The following is an 8,912-nucleotide window of genomic DNA, read 5'->3' on the forward strand; positions in this document are numbered from 1 at the left end:
TTGATGAGTTTGGATTTATCATGGAGTTTAAAAGCTAATCTTAAATCAAAGGCTCACCAGCTTTCTGGCCAGAAAGAGGTTGTATCCAACCTGGCAAAGGAAAAAAGGAGGAGGTAAAGGGTTACTTTTAAAATTGAAAGATGGATAAGCATTTTCTACACATACCTCTTTCAAAAGTCAACTCTAACTCACCTTAATTGCTGTTTGGAGTAGGAGCTACTGGAAAACTAGTTGGAAGGCATTCATTCTTCACCCCTGGTAATAAATATTGCAGTGCTGAGAGCCTGTGGAGAAAGGAAGATGAAGATGCAGTGGGAAGTTAAAGAGGATGCACAAAAAGAAGGGACAGGTAGGTGTTTTTCTATTACTGTTTCTAGAAGGAATGTGTTTATGTGTAGAAGATTTGTCAACCTTTTAATAGAAATGATTGCCATTATTTAATCACTAAGGAATAAAAAAATGTTTGGTTGCTTGCATGGGATTAAACACCAAATCCAGGGTTAAATTGGGAACTAGGATTCTGTGTTTGCCCCCAGGCACTCAAAGAATATTCCAGCTGGAGCCATATCTTGGACTGCTTTTACCCTGATGCTTCTGCTTGATATAAGTTTGAGTGCTTCAAAGTAAGATTAAAAAATAAACCTTGAAAACCAACATAACCATCTCTGGAACATCTATGACCACTCTCATTCTGATTAAAATTCACTTTTCAACTAGTGTAGCCATGCTGGAGTGAGAAGTGGTTGTAGAGTTATGTGACTGTGTGTGGTCCTGATGTTCCAAGTATGTGGAATTTGTGTTAACTTGGAGCCAGGGGCTAACGTTAAGCCCTGCAGTCTCCCTGGGTAACCCAGCTGGCTTGGTTAGAGCTGTGCTGAGGGAATGGCACAGAAACCTGTTCAGTCATGCTGCAAAATGTATTGAAGGCTAGTGCTCAGATGGACTTTGTAGTCCTTCACAGGTTGCTCCAGGAGGGCAAGAACAAGAGCTATGCACCATACTGTGTCTGCACCAGCTTGCAAAAACTCCTCCTAATGAGTCCAGGAGAAATGAAAGGGCTTCTGAAGCTAGCATGGTCACAGCCTGCAGAAGCCAGTGGTGTGGCTGGCAGCACCTTCAGGCAGCATAGTTCCTGGAATGCACTGGAAACCACTTTCCCCTGGAGCAGCACTAATTGCTGGGCTGGATGTATCACACAGAAGGTTGCCTGTGCTGGAAGGACAAGAGGCCAGCCAGTGGTAAGTGTTACCCTGATGAGCTTTACTACCACTTTAGATGTGTAAGGGTCTAAAGTGTGGCTGCTTGATCCCAAGGGTGATCTTTCCCTGCACTGCCTGAGGTATTCACTTGACTCACACAGAACCCTACCATTTGAGTTAGCAGGGGGTCTGGCTTGGAAGCAACATGCCTTCAAGGACAAGCCCTGCTCTACCCTGCTTTTTGTGTGAGCAGAAGCTGTGGGGACTCAAAGGACATGAAGCTGAGCCAGGTTTGCAATATTTTATGCACTATTTGTTATGCTCACTTATTTATCCATGGTTGCACAACACAGTTTGATAGTGAGTGCTGAATGTCCTCACCCAGGAATTCAGCATGAGTGGTAGGGCTGCTTTGGCATCTTCTGCCATTAAGGAAAAGTCCCTGTACTGACCTGATCAATTTGCTCACTGCCTCAGCTCTGGGTGCACTGATCATTGCATTGTCCTTTTTTCAGGAAAAGGATAAATTTCTTGTCACTGTGGTTCGTACTGTGAGTTAAAAAGTGTAGCTTTTAGTACCTGCTGTACTGCAAGGCAATTTAAACATTTCCTTGGCAATAAGATCAACACACCTTTCTTGTTTAAACATCTGGAGTATTCATAGCATTAGAAAAATAAGCAGCACTAGTACTTGCTGCAGCATGTTGAACTCCATTGCAATACATACTGGCACTTTTTTAAGCTAATAAATCCTAGCAGAATCAGCATCCTTGAACTGCAGCTACAGCTGATATTAGAATTGGATTGCAGTGTTTAATAAGAGAACTAATTACTTCAATCCCTAATCCATGCATTTTGAAAAAGATTCTCTACCACAGTGAGAGTTTAACACAGTAAGAAGTGATAATCCACTTAGCCTGGTTGTTCCATTCCTCTAGATGCAGAAACATTACTGAAACATGCAGAAGCCAAAGAAAGTTAAAAGCATAGTCTAAAATAAAATGAATTTTAAAAAGACTTTCTTTCCTAAGTATGTTCTTACCTATGTTACAGATGCATAGTCCCATCCCTTCAAAGTGACCAGTAAATGTTTTGGTTGCAAACCATGTCTGTTTATTAAGTTCCAAAGTATTGCATAAATAAAGTCTGGAGGATAGTATCCATTCAATTTTAAATATAGGATGTACAGAATACAATAATCCTTTAAAAGATACATTTCAATAAGTTTTGCCACAGTTTTATAGATTTTCTGACTTCTTACCTCATGAAAAATTCAAGTCATATCCACACTGCCTTTAACAATTTTTCTTTTTTCCTTTTTGAGTTAATTACAAAGCCAGCAAACACATCTCCTTTGTGTGTAAAAGAATCCAAAGCAAAGCCATCTGCTGCTAGAGCTGCACTTAAACTCTCCTTTCTTCTCTTTCTGAAACAAACCACAGTTCCACAATTTCCAACTGTGACTGAATCCACCAGTCTGTAGAAAGGCTGCTGAGGAATAAAACAAGCTCTGGAATCCAAGAAGAGGCGAACAGCAATGAGCAGGGAGGAGAAAGGACCAGTAGTCATGGGGATAGATTTTCCTCCCCTGTGCAGCTTCCCTCCGCCCTGTCAAACACCTTATCCTGCAATTTGGATTATCTTATCTGTTCTGTAGTGTAAATGTTTTCCCTATGTTGGATTTCATACATAAACACTTGCAGATGGCTTATTGCTTGTTTTAACTGAGGGAGCTAAGAAAATACAATAAGCTGTTTAGAAAGAGCCTGCACGCCCTATTAAGTGTATAATTTGCTCTATTGCAGTGAAGATCATAATATTTTCATTATAAATTGCTGGTTTAGCTTTTACTCCAGATATATAAACATATTCCTGGAGAGCAAAGCATGGCATGTTACACTAGCACATGTTGAGAGGGGGTTTTATTATTTTTACTACTGTTTTTCCAGTAACAGTCCATACCTTTTATAGTTGCTTGTTGGAAAAAATTAGCCTTCAGTGTTTCCCTATTAAATATTTGGAGTGGATGTTTATGGGACAGGAAGGAACTGGTCTTTTTTAGGATGTGCTGTTTGGTACATTGCTTTTTAAACTCTTGAATTAGTGCCCAGGTTCATTGAACCTCCACTGTCCCAATCTCTTAACACTTGAACCATCCTGTGGCTCTCCAGTAGTAGGAGGGCAGAAGAAATAGAAAATAATCTGGAGTTAGGATGTGTTTGTGTGGGGGCAGACTCAGGAAATTAGATTATGATGCCCTGTTAAGTTAGAGAAGTAGAAGCTCGCAGACAAAACATTGGAGTGAGTACTGGAGTCTGTTTTACTGCATCTGTATTTTTAGAGAGAATGGTTTTGAAAAGCAGTAGAATTTTGGGCTGAGCAAGACTGATGCTGTACCTAGAGTGCAGGTGAGAGCTACTTATCTGAAAGTATTGCTAGCTGTCATGATGTTATCTTTGTAGAAAATAGGGGTGGAGGGAGCCTCTGAGGTCACCAAGACAAACCTCCTGCTTCTAGTGTATTTGTATTTGTATCTGTTTATGATGTGTTTGACTAACCTGTGTTTTAAACATCTGTGATGATCCTAGGTTAACTATTGGAGTGACTAATATACTGTTGGGAAGACTTCCTTAACACCTTCCTCTAAAATTTCCTTCGCTTTAGCTCATGGCTTTTTATTCTAAAAGTCACACATGAATTCTGAAATTTTAAGCAAAATGTTACCTTTCAAACAATGTGAATATAATTTGCTAAAATATTTCTGGCACTTGCTGGTTTTGATTATGTCAAAATCCTATAAACCCACAGCTTTTCCAAAGTACTTCAGAATTTCTGCTGCTGGTTGTAGTGTAACCCAGGAAGTGAATCAAGACCTAAAAATGAAATGTGCTAGATCTGCACCACAACAGGCCATAAAAATGCATTATATGCTTATAAAGGAAATAAGTCAGTAAAATGAAAAGATGTTCCGATTCTATCTATAGATTTCAAAGGTCAGGTTGCTTATTTACACAGGCCTCTGTTTCTAATGTAACACAGTCCTCCATCTGTGGAAAGGCTGAAGTGTGATCCCCTTGGTTTTACAGTTGTATCTGCTGCCTTCCATGGATTGAATTTTGTTGTAACCTGTTGTGAATTAGATCACGTCTGACAAGAGGCTTGTGGGTGTAGCTGCCTTTGGTCTGTCTGTGCTGCTGTCAGAGGCAGGCATGCTAAGAGGAATCTGTGTATGAAGGGATCAAGATATATCCTTTTCAACCAAATGCTGTAGCATCTGTGGGGAAAAAAAAAAGGTAATGGATGGCAGAATTGTATTTACTTCATATAAACGATCACGTTATTTCTCAATTGCTCGATAGTCAGTAATGGATAAAGAGCCTTTATCAGCAGACACAGATAACTAGCTGGAAGGCTGGGCTGCAGCTGGAGTGAGAAGTAAACTTTAAACATAACCTGATAACAAAGTTTAAATACATTGCAGATGAGACTGCAATTGGCTTGGCAATATTGAGTGTAAATTTAGTAACTCTGCCTTTGTGGGATCTCAGCAGCTCAGAGATGACCCTATATCATAGGAGTTTTGATCTGATATTAAAGTTCTGTTAGGGATTTCTGTCTCAGTTTGCAAAACAAATGAATGAACAAGAAACCTCAAAGCAGTGTGTACTGATTCTCCATGTAGGGAATGTCAGTCATTATACTGGTCATGACCTCATCACAACCATCCCAATAAAACCTGACCCGAAAAGCCCTCCAGGTGTGATATTCATATTGAAATTAATTGGAACAACTTTTTCAACCATCTGTTTATACAGCAGCTAGAGGCATGACCTCAGCTCGTGTACATGCTTCCAAGCCAGTTTTAAACCAGGTAGCAATTAAGCATTACAAGGGCAGAGCTGAGGGCACTGTCATCTGAACCAGTCAGCTCGTAGCACAACAGAGAAACTGCTTCCCCAGAAGGGTTGTCCAGGGCTGTGCCAGGCTGCCCAGGGCAGGGGTGGAGTCCCCACCCCTGGAGGGGCTTAAAAGATGTGCAGATGTGGTGCTGAGGGATGTGGGTTAGTGGTGGACTGGGCAGTGCTGGCTTAGTGGTTGGACTGGATGACCTTAAAGGTCTTTCCAAGCTAAGCAATTCTATGATTGTATGGGGCCCACATCCATGAAGTGCAGTCTCATCTTGCTTATAAAGACATGCTGTTACTCTGGCTCCCAGGCTACAGCATCCAGATCATGGGCAGTGTGGAAAACCAGAGTTAAGTGATTAGGTGCCATTAATAAACAGTTTTCTAAACTTTTAGGTTTGTAGTAGTAACATCTGTTGTGCTGGCAACAGCCCATTGGTGAAAAATTCTCAAGCCTATAAATACTTCGAGCTCAGCTTGCGCCTTGTTTTTCACATGAAAACTACAGTGCCTTGTGGAGAAATCAACATCCTAATACGATATCTTCAGCAAATAAGTTATCATTTCACCAAACTAGCAACATCTGAGCATCAGATAAATACACACTGTAAATTTCTCTCCAAAGATCATGCAGATAAAGCAGGATTGATGTGTATGTGTAAGTTGGACTGCTGCCCCGTGATTCAGAATTTTTTTCTGAGTTGGAAAAAACCACAAAAATCACTTTGGTTCACTACTTGGAGTTTAGGTTTCACTCATAGCTCCAGAGAACAGCCTTGGGATATCCTTGATGCTTCATTCTGGTCCGTACCTCCCAATTAGGTCATGCCTAGAATGAAAAGTCAACTGTTTTAAATTCTGTTTTAACTTTAAATGAGTTACTATAAAAATATCATATTCATTTTTGAAATTGTACCATGCCATGAACTTTTGACTAATTTCTGGACCTTACTCAGTTGGTGTTCACTTAAGATGGAAATTGATGTGCTCTGACTGGAAGGTTAGCATCTTGATTTTTGGGGTCAGCCAAGTTACTTTTCTTACTGAAAAAGAGATATGTGAGTAATTGTAATAGGATGTGACAGCAATAATTCATATTTTATGATATGAATTATTTCCTTCAATCCACTTTCCAAACCTTGATTCAGTCCTTTGTAGTTTTCTAGAACTTCTCCAGCTGATGTTTCCAAGAGTGATCTCTGCCAAATAATGAGTTATTTCAATAACTCACAGATTTTGGGGGAATATGGTAATTTGAATCTCTGGGGTTTTTTTCCCCATTATACAGTCTTTTTATAACAACACTGTGAGCACCAAACCCTGCTGTTCTTGTGCCATGACATCTTTCAGTGTCCTAATTGTTAATTATGAAATATTTAAATAATCAAAAGGTTTTTCATGCTAGTCTCAACGTTTCAATTTTCCTGCATGTTTCAAACTGTAATAATAGTTTGGATTTTATTAATTAGAAATACGAATTCTAGGTTGCTATTTTGTGTCTAGAAAGCCTCACTTTTATACAGCACCTCCTTTTAAAATGTCTTGAATAGTAGGGATGTCTTACAGCTAATTTCAGGCAGGTACATCTGAACTTCATAGCATGGCTCCTGCTGTTTTCAAACAAGGCTAAAAGCCAGCCATGCAAAAGCACCACAAAGAAACACCCTACAGAGGTTCTGTGAAAAAAGAAATAGTTGGGGCCTAGGAATAGCTAAGGAGAAAAAAAGCAAGTAGATTTTAATTGACCTGGAGAATACGTAAAGGAAGACTTGCAGATGAAAAAGATCAGAGTATGGGTGAGATTGCTGCTGGCTCCAGGTCTTCCTTTGGCAAAACTTGTGATCCTGGTCTGTCTCAGACTGAGATACAGTGAAAGATCCACCCTCTCACATCTGCCACAGCACTGCTGGATTCTTTCATCCTTGACTTTTTAGACCGTATTTTTGCTGTCTTACTTTCATTCTATCACTCCTTATTATGACCAGCTCTTCTATAAACTCTTAGGGAAGAGAAGAAAGGAAGTCATTAATTACAACAGAAGAGCGAACAGATGAAAGAGGAGAAGAGAAATTTAGCTTCAGAGGAAAGAGGGAGGGCAGAATTTAAGCAATAATGGTAATGTAAGTCCACAGTAAAGGATGCATAGTCTATTCTCTGATGACTTTCTGCTTCACCCTCCTCAAAGGTGTATTTCTCCCAGCACACTCCCTTTACAAAGGGCTCAGGGAAGGTTTTGTTCAAAAAGATGAATTTTTGATACCACTTCCTGGAGGAATAGTTCCTGTGGGTTATTCTGCAGTTACCTTTTTAGCTGTAGGATATATTATTTTGCATTAAGCAAATCAAAGGGAGGGATAGTGTTTTATTCCCCACCTGAATTTGCACAGGGTAGAAATGTTTATCCTGAGAAGTGTCATGTTCCAGCTCTTTGAAATGATTAGATGAAAAATCCTTTCCAGAATGTGTGAGGATCTCAAAGTGATCTGGGAAGTGTTGGTCGAATTCCCTCTATTCCCAACTGTTTCCACTTAGTTAGAGAAATATGGAAGGCAACTACATGGGTACAAATCAGACTAAAAAGGTTGGAACAAATTACAAGGGTATGACTTTGTGTTCGTATGAGCGGTTAGGTAATCAAAATATTTATAATTTATAAGAGCTACTTTTGACTGCCTAATGTCCTTCTGTTGCCTCTGATGCTCTTTTCCAAAACTTCACTCTTCCTTTTCTTAGAAGTTTGGACCCACTAAGCAGCATGACAGGAGGATGTTTCTGTAGTGATAAAAAATGCTATAAAGACTTCCTTAATAATTTATTTTGTACCAGCTTTTACTAATGATATTTGGTAACGTAGGGAGCCTAGTGCTGGAATGAGGCTGTCTGGAGTCCTCTGGTTTGTGATCTCTTAAGCAGGGCTGCCCTCGTGTGGATCTAGGCAGTATGCCTTCGACTGGGCTGACTGGGATGTTTTTTGCATGAAAACGATGTGGTTTTTACTTCTGATTCTCTTAACATTAACTGAAATATCCCATGAAGCTATTTAACGCAGTGCATTGTCTGGGCAGTGCCTCTAGTTTGAGAAACGCTTTTTCCTTAGGTGAGGATACAGGTGGAGCTTTTACCTCAGTTAGAAACTTAAACTGCTTATATAGAGAACTTTTACTCTATAGATTGCTGTCAGAATGGAAACAGTGTAATGCTGCAACTGCCTGCTGCTCGAGTGACTGGATGCCTCGCCAGGCACGAATCCAACAGGCACTGGAGAGCTCTGGTGGGAGTCCCTGTGGTGGCTCAGATGGCCTGGGAGGCACGAAGGCCCGTGGGCTGTGCAGGAGGAGCTGCTGTTCAGCTGTCTAGGAAGGGTGGTGCTGCCAGAGCCTGTAAAACCTGACCCGAAAAGCCCTCCAGGTGTGATATTCATATTGAAATTAATTGGAACAACTTTTTCAACCATCTGTTTATACAGCAGCTAGAGGCATGACCTCAGCTCGTGTACATGCTTCCAAGCCAGTTTTAAACCAGGTAGCAATTAAGCATTACAAGGGCAGAGCTGAGGGCACTGTCATCTGAACCAGTCAGCTCGTAGCACAACAGAGAAACTGCTTCCCCAGAAGGGTTGTCCAGGGCTGTGCCAGGCTGCCCAGGGCAGGGGTGGAGTCCCCACCCCTGGAGGGGCTTAAAAGATGTGCAGATGTGGTGCTGAGGGATGTGGGTTAGTGGTGGACTGGGCAGTGCTGGCTTAGTGGTTGGACTGGATGACCTTAAAGGTCTCTTCCTTGGCCTACTTGTCTGTCTTGCTTTCAGGGGC

Source organism: Merops nubicus, unplaced genomic scaffold, assembly GCF_000691845.1.
Source record: "Merops nubicus isolate BGI_N331 unplaced genomic scaffold, ASM69184v1 scaffold7246, whole genome shotgun sequence".
NCBI classification, from domain to species: domain Eukaryota; kingdom Metazoa; phylum Chordata; class Aves; order Coraciiformes; family Meropidae; genus Merops; species Merops nubicus.